This window comes from Engystomops pustulosus, chromosome 2 (genome assembly GCF_040894005.1).
Source record: "Engystomops pustulosus chromosome 2, aEngPut4.maternal, whole genome shotgun sequence".
Lineage (NCBI taxonomy): Eukaryota > Metazoa > Chordata > Amphibia > Anura > Leptodactylidae > Engystomops > Engystomops pustulosus.
Genome location: NC_092412.1, coordinates 40,985,674 through 40,997,941, shown reverse-complemented (window position 1 = coordinate 40,997,941; position 12,268 = coordinate 40,985,674). Strand labels below are relative to the sequence as shown.

The window sequence follows — 12,268 nt, the reverse complement described above, 5'->3', positions numbered from 1 at the left end:
AATAATGACAAAGCCAAAATTAGTGTTTCCAATAATCATTATACTCCCATATAAAGGGGCAGATTTACGTACCCGGTCCATTCGCGATCCAGCGGCGCGTTCTCTGTGGTGGATTCAGGTCCGGCCGGGATTTATTAAGGCACTTCCTCCGACGTCCACCAGGTGGCGCTGCTGCGCTGAAGAGCATCGGAACGCACTCAAGTTCACCGGCCTATTCCTAGTGAAGGTAAGTGCAAGCTCCGCAACACATTTTTTTTTTAAAATGCGGCGGTTTTTCCAAGTCTGTCGGGTTTTCGTTTGGCCACGCCCCCCGTTTTCCGATGCGTCCATGCCAGCGCCGATGCACCACAATCTGATCGCGTCCGCCAAAATCCCGGGGCAATACAGGGGAAATCGGCGCAAATCGGAAATATTCGGGTAACACGTTGGGAAAATGCGAATCGGGCCCTTAGTAAATGACCCCCAAAGAGTAAAACCCCCTTCTAGCAGTGTAATTATTACTGGAAACACACATTTTGGCTTTGTCATTATTTTAATATTATATATTGAGTAAAAGTTAAGTTTTATCATATAAGGTCCACCATTTGGAGTTTATATATACGGTATATATATATTTGCGAGGTGGGTTCTAGTTTTGGGGAGACTTATCTGTCCAAACATTATTTGTACTTAAATGGATTACACTACAAAGACCCTTATCCCCTATGCAAAGTAGCCAGACCTCCATTGGATATCAGTATAGGAATCCGCAATACACTATATACAATAGGAATGGAGGATTGATGCACATGCCAACCAGCGCTCCTTACACTTACATAGGACTTCTGGGACAGCAGTCCTGTTTTTACTGTTTTTTAACGTTTCCATTTTTGTTTTTTTATGCCTCCATCTATGCAAGCTGTAGACACTATAGTAAAGACACATAGTAAATTATAATAGGGTGCCATACACAGAACTAGTAGAAATAGGTGATAACTAATTGTAGATGCTATCTATAAGTGAGAAAGCTCTTCTCACCTCTGTCTACCCCCTATCCATACTTGCTACCAATAACCTGCAGCTATCACCCCCCACTTAACAATTTCTCACTCTTGTCTCCAGGACTTCTCTGGTGCTGCACTTATGCTCTGGAATGCTTCGCCTTTTCTTATCAAATCAACACCTCAGTGTTAAGGTTCCCTCCACGTCTTCAAAATCTGTATCACTTATTTTCCTTGTTTATTTTCTTGTCTCGTTTAGATTGTAAGCTCTTAGGGACAGTGTCCTCCTTACATTTATTTTCCTTTAAGTAATAGTTTTTTGTGTACTGTTATGTGCTGCTTGTAAAATAAAGATTACTATGACTGTCAATATTAAACTCTGATGCTTCCATCTGTGTACTGTACATCGATTACCTATCCCCTCCTTTTAGTTTTCTATTGATGGCGCCCCCGGTGGCCAAACTTCAAATTCCAATCATCTAATTGTACACATAATTCTATTGTTTTATCATTCCTACCATTCAGACACCTAATACATATATTACCTATGACTATCATGCCTCACCTGTGTCCTCATAGAGGCAGACCTAAGGGGTGTTTGTTCAGCCCCAGTCTTGAAGTTGACCCAATGTTGCCCCACAATCACTTTGCCTGGAAACTGATATGCCCAGAGAGGGCGCCTTTGTCAAAATTCTTGAAAGCTGTTGTTGCATTTAGGGGTAAAGTAGCCAAAATTACAGGCTTTGCAGATACATATTGCCTTTATATAAGGCAATCCATGGCATGCAGTCACATCATGGAGCAGTAAGTGCTTAAGCTCTTCGTTATTTTGCATACCTTGGGAGAATTAGAGACTACCAAAGATTTTGGTTGTAAAATTTGCGGAATTTGGAGAATTTGTGGATGGCCATAAATATGCTACTTCTTTTAGAAAACCTCAAATCACTGTTACAGTTCGTACTGCCTGGCTGAATTCCACCTAGTGCGTTCAGTTGGTAATCTGAACAGTGTGCTGGACTGCTGGCTCTCTGTAACCCTTGCTCTAAACCAGCAATGGTTAAAGGGGTTGGCCACTCTTTTACATAAGTTGCCCATGTGCCTTTTCTAATAATAATCCCTGAATGTTCATAAAGTTATTAAACAGTCCAGTCACTTACTTTAGTGCTGTCTGTTAACTCTCTGTGGATCTTTGTTTATATGTCTGAGCTCTGGTGAATAGGAGGAGCTGCAGCAGGAGAGTATGATTTATCCTGCACTCACCCCTCCCCTCTCCCTGTGTCTGTCAGTGAGACGGACTGTAAAAGAAAGAGGCACTGTCCCTGCCAATAGGTGACGCCATTAAGACGGACTGAAGGGGTGACAGACCAGAAGTTTTGTATATATGCAGAGGGCAGCGTGGTGAGAACAAGGAAAGGCTGAAGCTCTCAAAGGTGGCAAAAGAACAGGTACATGTGGAGACATGTCTATTGGGACAGAATTATAGAAAAATGGCTAACCCCTTTAAGACTTCCACACCTTCAGAACCCTCTCACTGTTACCTGGTGCACTGTGATTTAAACCCGGTGGGCACCATCTTCCCCTACTATTCAGAGTATACAGATTGTATTGCTAGTTCCTGTCAGTGCTTGTCTTGCTATTCCTTGCTTTTTTTTTTTTTCAAAATCAGCCCCCATTGATATGTCCCCAACCTGTCTCCCATCGATGCGATTCTGTACTTTACGTGCTATCTTGTGACTCGGAGTGTTGATCACCCCCCCCCCCCTTCATTCCTACCCACCACACTTTGTGTTATGCGTCTGTCTGTCTTATTACGTGTTTATACTTTTACGTAGGAATGGACCAACACCCAGTTACTGTCCACAGTTTAGGGTGGATCCAATAAGCAGGCAGGGACAGTTTGGTGGCTCAAAATTAGGGCTCACTGTCCTTGTCTGTGATTTGCCCTTACACCCACTTAATTTTTCATCTGAGACAACATGAGTCCAGATGTCACATATAATCTAGGTGTGAAATAACCCAGGTATCCATTAAGCACTACGTCCACGGTATAGCTTCCATCTCCTGGAGGCCACCAGAACAGCTGATGATCATGGAGGGCAGATGTGGCTCCTCCAACTATCACATAGTGATGACCTGTCCTTCAGGGCAGTTAATAAGCATGATAACACAGGGGAGGCAAGAAAACCACTTTAGCCCAAACCTTGTCCTCATCTCACTCTTATTGCGACGTACAGTAAGTTCCTTTGCAAAGAAGAAACACTTTTGTGCATCCCAACCCCAGAGAGTCAGATGTGTGATCCTCAACAGCTCGCAGACACCAGCAATTCAGGTTACAACATGAAAACTTAGTGGAAATACATGATGGGCATTAATTATTACTTATATGCACAATGTGCAAAAAAAAACTAAATAAAAACTGAGTCACAGAGGACCAAATGTGGAACAAATACAAATTCTGAATACAAGCTACGGCTAGAATAACAGAGCCCTTATACAGTATGGATGCAGGTATATTACATATCAAATAATTATTGGATTCCTATACTCTGCCACACAAGATAAGCTGGAAGGGTTAAGTATCATCCGCACTGGGGATAACAATACAAATTAGTACAATCCCTTAAAAGGGAACATGTCAGCAAAATTGACCCAATAAAGTACTATCAGTGTGTTGTTTCTTGCATGGTCCAGTGTTGTGCTGTTATTACGAAAATCATTGTTGAAGTGAGATGTAAATGACTTGTATAAAGGCACGGAGGAGGAAAGCTCAGCACTGAAGTCAAGTTCTCCCCGCCACAGAACGACCACTGGTTCAGGATGATTGGTTAGTGATGTCCCTGGATACAGAGTCAGCTATTGTAGGGAATGGCACATTGTTAGGTAAGAGGGTTTGACTTTAGTACTAATATCTCCGCCTCCATGACTTTATACAACCAATTTACATCTCACTTCAAAGTTTAATTTGTGGATGACACCATCATACTTGGCCATGAAAAGGTCTGCTCTGAAAGGTGTTATTCTGTTTGATAACACACTAGTTGTGATGTATTAGGTCAATTTCTGCTGACAGGTTGCCTTCAAAGTACACTATACCATAAAGGAAGACTTACATGGGTTGTCCCGAGTTCTATTGATGTCTTTTTACAGGATTAGTGGGAGTTGGGTCACAAGAATATGGGGGTCCATTAAAACTTATGGGATAGTGGGTCGACCATGTTTTGCAAACTGTCTAGTTCTGTGCTCCTTTGTTAAGTGTTATTTGTTGATAGGGCCTACTAATAAATATGGAGCAACCCCTTCAACATTCAGTTCAAAGGTCCCATCAACCTTATAGCTTCTAAAGCAGGATAGGACTAGTCCACCAGAACACTAGATGATTTTTCATATTTGTCCAGCAAAGATTACCCCCATTTGGTGACAATAAGGCCCATATTTTGTGGGATTCACAATTATGCTCTTAGATCTTTTTGGTGATGTATCTTCATACAATTACAACTACAAAGATTTCAATGTTGTAAAGAATTTACCAGAGAACCTAATCTGCTGCTGCACCCAAACTTTCTAGTGACCTCTTCTTCTACTAAAAGACGACCTTCACCACGCATAAGAACTTCATCCAATATTATTTCCTAATGGTGGTTGATCCATGTCATTAAAAAACATATCTCATCTATAAGTGCTAAAAAAACATGAAAATTTAATATCGGTAAAAAATGTGATAACTTGTCAATTATCGAGCTGCTAACAAGCAATTATGAGCAGCTGTTAAGTGCATGTCTAAGCGATCACTGGTCTCAGTCTAGGTGGGAATTTTCACACCCTCTCGGGAGAATAACACTCTTATCAAGTGTCCTTAACGCCCAGGAAAATCCCCCATTCCAGTTTATCACAGCTTTTCCACAATCATGGAATAATCATTATCGGAGGAGGGGGGAACACCTTTACATCTACGATTTATGTAACCACCAATGGTATGGACCTGGTGTTCAAGTAGTTACTACAACCACGAATCTTGGTGTCCAGAACCGCACAAAGTAATCATTTTTTTCCCTCCGACTCCATAGATTGACCTGGATTGACCCCCACTTAACGTAAGCTTCACTGAGTAGACACAATACAACCTGCTATGACTGTGAGCATAGTAGATGAGACATCTATCCAAACGTACCTGTAAATAGAAAGTGTTCATGAGTTTTTGAAGAGTGGAAAACCTCATGGGGGCTGGGATAGGGTAACAAAAGAAAACACAAAACAGTCACCCTTCTCTGGCTTTTACTTCTGAATCCCTATTGTGGAATTTTTTCTAAACTCTTGTTAGGGCCTGTAGTGGCATCAGAGGGGTCCCAGGGACACCATTTGTTTCATGACATTGGGACTGACTGCAGTGGTTGCAGTGAATGACAAACTTTATGCTGGAGTTACTTGGGACTATCCTTCACTACTCCCTAGAAAATAGACCCTAGCAGCCTCCAAATTGGCTTGCCTTCAGCTGTACCTCTTGGGTCCCTGGTTATAGCCTTTGCCCCCTGATCTCCTCTGTATCCTCAGAGTATCCTCTGATACCCTGGTGGACAATTCTAACACTGTGCTTGAACCACTACTTGTAGGTTTCCTTACACCTAGTGGATCAGTACAATGAGAACAAGTAGCATCTTCCACAAGCACTTGGTTTCAAAAGTTTGACGAAAAGTTTGAAGAACCTCCTAAATTCTAACTAGTGACACCCCAGACCATAGAATATGCAATACATTTCTCTGGATCTTATCTCTTGGACCCCCTTTAAACACTATAACGAGTTTTTATTGACCGCTATGCTGTCTGGTTAATGGTTGCAGGAAATGGAGAGGTGAAACAAATGCACGTTGTTCCCATTAACTTCTATGGGAGTTACAAAAACAACCAAGCAAGGTTTCCGAACTTATTAGTGGTTCAGCCATTTATGATGGATCTACCGGACATAACATAAATATCCCAGAGGTGAAAACTCCGTTATTCTTATAGAATTATACTGAAATTTCAGAGACATAATTTAAGTTAGAAGATCTAAACCTGAAATCTTGTTTATAAGCAAATCTGTATAAACACCGGAAACGCGAGACAGAACTGATAAGGTAATTGTTGCTATAATTCGGAATTATGCAAATAATCAATAATGAACCTGCCTAATATATGATGATGATGATAACATAGCAATGCCGCAGATGAATTCTGGTGCATCTCCATAATTACATAACAGTACACACACATTTGGAAGGCAGCACAGCAGATTTTAGACAAAACTGTGAACCAAGTACGAGAATATCTACCAGTATAACAATGCACAACCACCGATCGACGGAGCGTGTGCACTACTACTGCATACACAGGAGGCATTTGAGAACTCCTGACTTGTGGGTTTCCATCCATCAGTTCTTTATCCACGATCTGCAGGACAGGGATTCTATAGCCTTATAGGGTATATGTGATGTTATAGGAGTGGGCACCATTTTTTTGGAGCACTTTGTTCATGCTACAGAATTGTTGCGCAGTTAAAAATGTGGTGCAAACTCCGACTAAGCAGTAACAGCCCCTTTGGGTGCACATTTTTTCTGTCTTGTCGGACACAGAGCAGCCACAACACAAAACTGGCACGGACACTTTATAAACACATGTACAAGCAGTTTTCTCTAGTGCAAAGTCAGGCAGAAAACTGGCGCAAACGTTTTAATAGATGTGGCTCATTGTATGGTGATGGTTTGGCTGAAATATACAAATTGTTATTTCACCTTTTTCAAGGACTCACTGTTGAATTCACCTGTTTACTTGTGAACCCATTGAGCCTGGTGAGTGCTAAACTCGTGGTATCAATGAAAAATTCTAATATAAATTCTAAATAAAACAAGTCAATTTATGCCGATGTTCTCAGAAAAATGCAAAGCGTATGTCTTGTGAAATGTATTCTCAGTCATGACCATGGAGGACTGAAGGCAGTGTAAGATCCTGAAGACATGTGTAACCATACCTTGTGTGTGTGTAAATAGTAGCAGCAGGACTGTGAAAAATTCATTTATATTTCAGGAATGTAGCTGCATTTTCTGCACTAAGGGATGGTTCCCACATTTCTGTGACTCTGCTGAGCAACACCACAGCCCTTCTGCTATACTATACAACTAGAAGCCTGCTGCAACTGAGACAAGGGGATGTGAAGCAGCTTAATGGAGAGCTCCCACACAGAGGTGCATCCCAGTCCAGCTACAATCCTGTAATATAAATGTATTTTCCTGCTGCTACATACAACACACAAAATAGATAAGGACCCACATTTACTAACAAAAGTGCAGTCTGTACTATGTACAATTTGCCCGTGTAGTGTGCAGGGTGCGCCAGATTCAGGATTAATGGCGCACGTTATTCATGAATCTGGCACCCCCTGCACTGCTCCGGCAAAATTCATCATTTTTTTCTGGTGCGCCTTCTTCATGCTTGAGAATCGTGACGGACAGTTTTTTCTGTCTTGTCGCACACATAACAGCCCAAACACAAAATTTGGTGCAAACACTTCTTAAATAAACGTGCAAGCAGTTTTTGAACGTTCTTCTAGTGCATAGTCAGACAGAAAACTGGTGCAAAGGCTTTAATAAATGTGGCCCAAAATGTAACAATGCCTGCAGCTTTATATGGTCAAAACTTCTGAAACATTGGGGGGGAAGATTTATCAATTCTGTTGCAACCTCGACAGTCGGCATCTGAAATCAGACTACGGAAAGCATAGCCCTATGTATTAAAGTGGTGCACGGCTGTAAGTAATTAATGCGCAGACGGAACTAATCAGTCGGGCGCCATAAAAATACTGACACATATGAGATGTGCGCCAAAATCTTACATGGACTGCGCCTTTTTTAAAATTATTTTGATTTCAGACCATTTTTTCCTGGTTTGTTTTGCGTCAAAATTTGCCAACAAACTCCACATAAATGTGGTGGATGATGTGGAAAATATAAGCCACACCTACTTGCGGCAAAAAAACACAGACGAGTCTGGATATCCGGAAACAACTATAATTTCTGGCGCCGACTCATTTTAAATGATCCGCAACAATTATGCGCCAAAAAATGTGAGTTCCCGACGCTTTTATGGCGCAGATACGATAATACATCTGCCCCCATTCTCTATACAGCAGGACAACTATTTTTTCCCATACCCCCTTGTGCATGAGGTCATAATGATCAGGAATTAGTAATGTCTGTAATATTGGCACATGAGTATGAGGATATAGCTAAGGCTCATAGTTGTATATACTGTAGATAGTGAAGATAAATGCATTCTATTATATTCCACTATAGTTATCACTATGGCGGCAGTGTGAATATGGCACCTATGGAACAGCAGTATGTCTTTAGCTATGCCTATCAGACTAATTGGAGGGATAAGTGCGGCCCCCCTCTTGTGTATGTATAATGCTGGTTTATTGCAGTTATCCCAATAAGAGCTATAATTAGTCCGGTCTTTGTTCTGGAGCCGCATCCACATCCGTATCGATTCATCCACCTTCAGGGTTACAAATGAATTAAGTCAGCGTTATTAACTCCGCCAGGGAAGCTGCACGACATTAGCCATTCCCACCATCACTCATAGATATGACAAGCTTCCTTTATGATGTGCGGTGCTGCAGGACGACTATGGCTTATCTCTTATGAGACCATTATCGGCCTCCATAGTCTGGAATGGACATGTTTATCTGACAGTTCTTGCTGATTCAGTAATAAGAAATCTCCGGCACATGAAGAAGTATTGCTTCAATAGCTTTCTGCATTGATAAAGCAGAGCCACCACTAGAAGATGCTTATAAATGATGAAAGGGGTATATTATGTCTAAACCCAATTACCTAACCAGAAGTATGAAGAATGGGATTAGAATGGGGGCGTAATGGAAATACTGGCCTCCCAACTAAAGTATGTTGTTTATAAGACTAGTATAGTTCTGGTGCACAGCTTACACCCCCTGTCTGCAGGGATAAAAGGGACATCAATAATGTAAGGTGCAATCAAAGTTTGTCTCTGGTTGCAGTATATTTACAAGACGACCTGATATACAAGACCTCAGCTAAGGTCAGGACCACCAAGGACATGTCTGCAGCTGGCTATCCCCCATGTAATAGCCAGCCCACTATTAGGCTACATGCACACTGCTGTTGCCCGCCGTACCGTAGCATGGTGGGCACACGGCAGCGCGCGGGGAGAGGAGAAGGAGGTGAGAGCTGCTCACCCCCGCCCCTCTCCATAGGAACATATGGCGCGCGGCGCCGTAACATGGGAAAAGATAGGACATGGCTACGGAGCGGTACGATGCCGCACGTATGCATCACCATACCGCTCCTGTACGGTGCCGTGAGCCCATAGAAGTGTATGGGGGACGTATATCGGCCGTATATACGTCCCCCATACATGTGTGTGAATGTAGCCTTAGGCCGTGGTCACACCTTACGTTAGCGTTGCGTTCACAAAGCAACACTAGCGCACAGGGGACGGGCCTCGGCCCGATCGCATATGCGTTTCCCGGGAGATGCCTGGGATCGATAACCCAATCGCATACGTTTCTCTGGAAACGCATATGTGATCGGGTCGAGGCTCACCCCCTGTGCGCTAGCGTCACGTGTGACCGCGGCCTTATAGTTGTAACTAGTAGTGGATTATAATATAGGCAGTTTGGGTAGTAGCCCGAGTACCTATGGCCACCCAAACCTTCCACCAAATTTTATACTAGGAAAGATCTTCCCCCATGAAATCCTTCTACATTGTATAGCGTACATTTGTAAACATCAATGTAATCAGGCAAATATTCTCTTCTCAGCTGGTAAAAATACGCATGCATTATCATGTGTGAACACACCCTAAAACATGTCCGCCTACACTATAAAACACCTACATAGGAATAAAAAGATGAACACATGGAAGCATCACAGTATGTGTACATATATACACCACCTCTCCAGAAGAACACCTCCCCGAGACGACTCCCTACCTAAAAGTCTGTTTTGTTTATTCAAACACTGATTTCTATCATTTTTTTTTCCATTATACTCTCTGGAAGCTGCCCACCACTTTCCTGTACAAAGAGATCTGATGAAAGAGGTTTTCGCTGTATATACATTGTGCTGTGTGTGCAGGATATGCCACTCATTAGAATTACTGCAGAGCTTGAGCTCTGGCTTTATTTGTGCATTCACACTTTCATGTATACATATTTCTACTATATCCACACTTTCAAACACAACACAGCACTGCTACATACCATTCCTAGTATGTAATTGGATGACATGAAGATTATGACATCATGGCAGGTCCTGCAGCTGCTGAGAGGTGAGAGTGCATGTGCTAGTAACCTCTCCCCCCAACCTCCTCTCCTCTGGCTAGCTATAGAATCACATGGCAACCTACCAAGCCAGACAGCCAGAGAGATAAGGTACTGCTAGCTTCAGCCTGTTTGCTGACAAACGGCTACAGATAGCTAATGAGTGTAAATTAGAGAATTGCTTATTATGGCTTAGTGCAGAGCTAGGAGAAAGTTTTTATGCTTTTCAGTTACACTTGAAGGCAGCTTTGCAGGTGTGTGGGGACTTATAGTCATTGACGCTCCACTGGGGGCCTGGGAAATATGCAAATATGTTTTCATGGAAGGAAAACTTTGCCTCTCAGCTACCTTGTAGGGCAGCCCCCTTAACATCAAGCATGACTTTCAAGAAGCCTAATGACATGATGCAGGATTAAAACCAAACAAGTATAACTATTGCAAAAAAGAACAGATTCCCAGTAATGTTTCAACATCTTGGCATCTCATCACGGACTAGGATCTGGAAGTAATGGCTCTCCATAGACTCTCCATAGTCAGGGAGTTAAAGATAACACAGATTTTCTGGGTTGCATAACTCAAATTTCTACAATATAGAAAAAACTGCAAAAATAGTTAAAGGAGTTTTCCAGGAATTCCATGGGGGTTAGGTAAGGTGATGTCACCAGAGCTTGCTGAAGCCACTGATTGGCTGATTGACCCCCATCATTCATGACCTAGAGCAGAGTATACAAGAACACAAATTGAGTTACTTACCCTTTCCCTGGCCCTATTGGGAATTTTACATAATTCCTGGAAAATTCCTTTCATATTAGAGGTGACCAAATTTTCAGAAATTAGTTTTTTAGGTCTTGTTTGATCAAATCAACCATCAGATTAAATTTTTTCCAAAATATCAGGCTTGAAAATGTCTCAATTACGTTGATTAAGTATTTCAAAACAAAAGAAGAATTTAAAGAGTAACTACAATGGTATTATGGTTTTTGACACATTTTAATAAGTGATTCCACCTTTAAATACAAACAAAACAATGTCCAAATTGTGTTCCTCACCTTTTTTTCCAGAGTTATGGTATTTTCTGCTATGTAGCTGCATATCAAATATCTTTCTCAGCAGCAGTGAAGTGGGTGGAATTTAACTTCTTACTGTATCTGCCCTGAAGTTGAGACAAATTGAGATTGCCCTCAATTCCCATTATACCTTGTGTTTTTTCATTCAGTAATTTAGCAGAAAACTTAGTGAAAGTACTACAAATTGATCCACTGGACACCCCATAGTATACATACAGGAACTATTTAGAGATTTGCCTGGCAGCTTTCATCACATGGAGGATCATGCAGCATGTAAAAAGTAGTAGAAACTAGCAGTTACAGTAAGTATGTAATCTGAGGTGTGTGAGCATTAGGGGTTAATAGCTTTTCTGCACTGTACAGAGAGTAGAAGGTGGTGGGAAGAGTATATGACACAACTTGAGGAACAGAGAGAGAGAGAGAAAGTGCTGTGGAATTAGAGACTGGGAAGGAAAGAAAGATAGGGCACAGGGGAGATCTTGTACCTCACTATGAGCAACCACAGAGCAACACACTCAGCTCTGCTACTCGTCTCAGCTACGAACAGAGATCACAGTTACAGAAACTGCACATAGGTAATCAAGATAATAGGCAAACTTGTTCTTCATCCCAAGTGCTATTGATTTGTAAAACAGATGTCAGAGTTGTGCTTTAAGAAATTTAAAATACAAAATCTGTATCTCTATTTGATTTGTTTTTTCACCCATGGTTGTTCAGATTCTAAGAGCTCCTAGCAGTTAGTATAACATGTTGACCAGGAGCTCATGGAAAAAGCTGAGCTGCATGAGAAAGCCACAGTTATGTCAAAAGCAAAATAAATATTCAAGAAAAAATAATTATACCCTGCGGCAAATGCTCCAGAAATAGGGCAACACTGTACACATTGGTAT

At 41.7% G+C, this 12,268-nt stretch overlaps 1 protein-coding gene across 3 annotated transcripts in view; it reads right to left on the bottom strand.

Moving 5' to 3' along the window:
* Positions 1 to 12,268, bottom strand: part of MTUS2 (microtubule associated scaffold protein 2) — a 366,148-nt gene that overhangs the window by 336,027 nt on the left and 17,853 nt on the right. The window contains exon 1 of one of the 3 annotated variants that reach the window (XM_072134357.1): positions 11,361 to 11,447. The exons of the other annotated variants lie outside the window; for them this stretch is intronic. The gene's annotated coding sequence lies outside the window, so the exon portion shown is untranslated. Of the gene's footprint in view, positions 1 to 11,360; positions 11,448 to 12,268 lie in introns of those variants that run through there. 3 annotated transcript variants of the gene reach the window in all.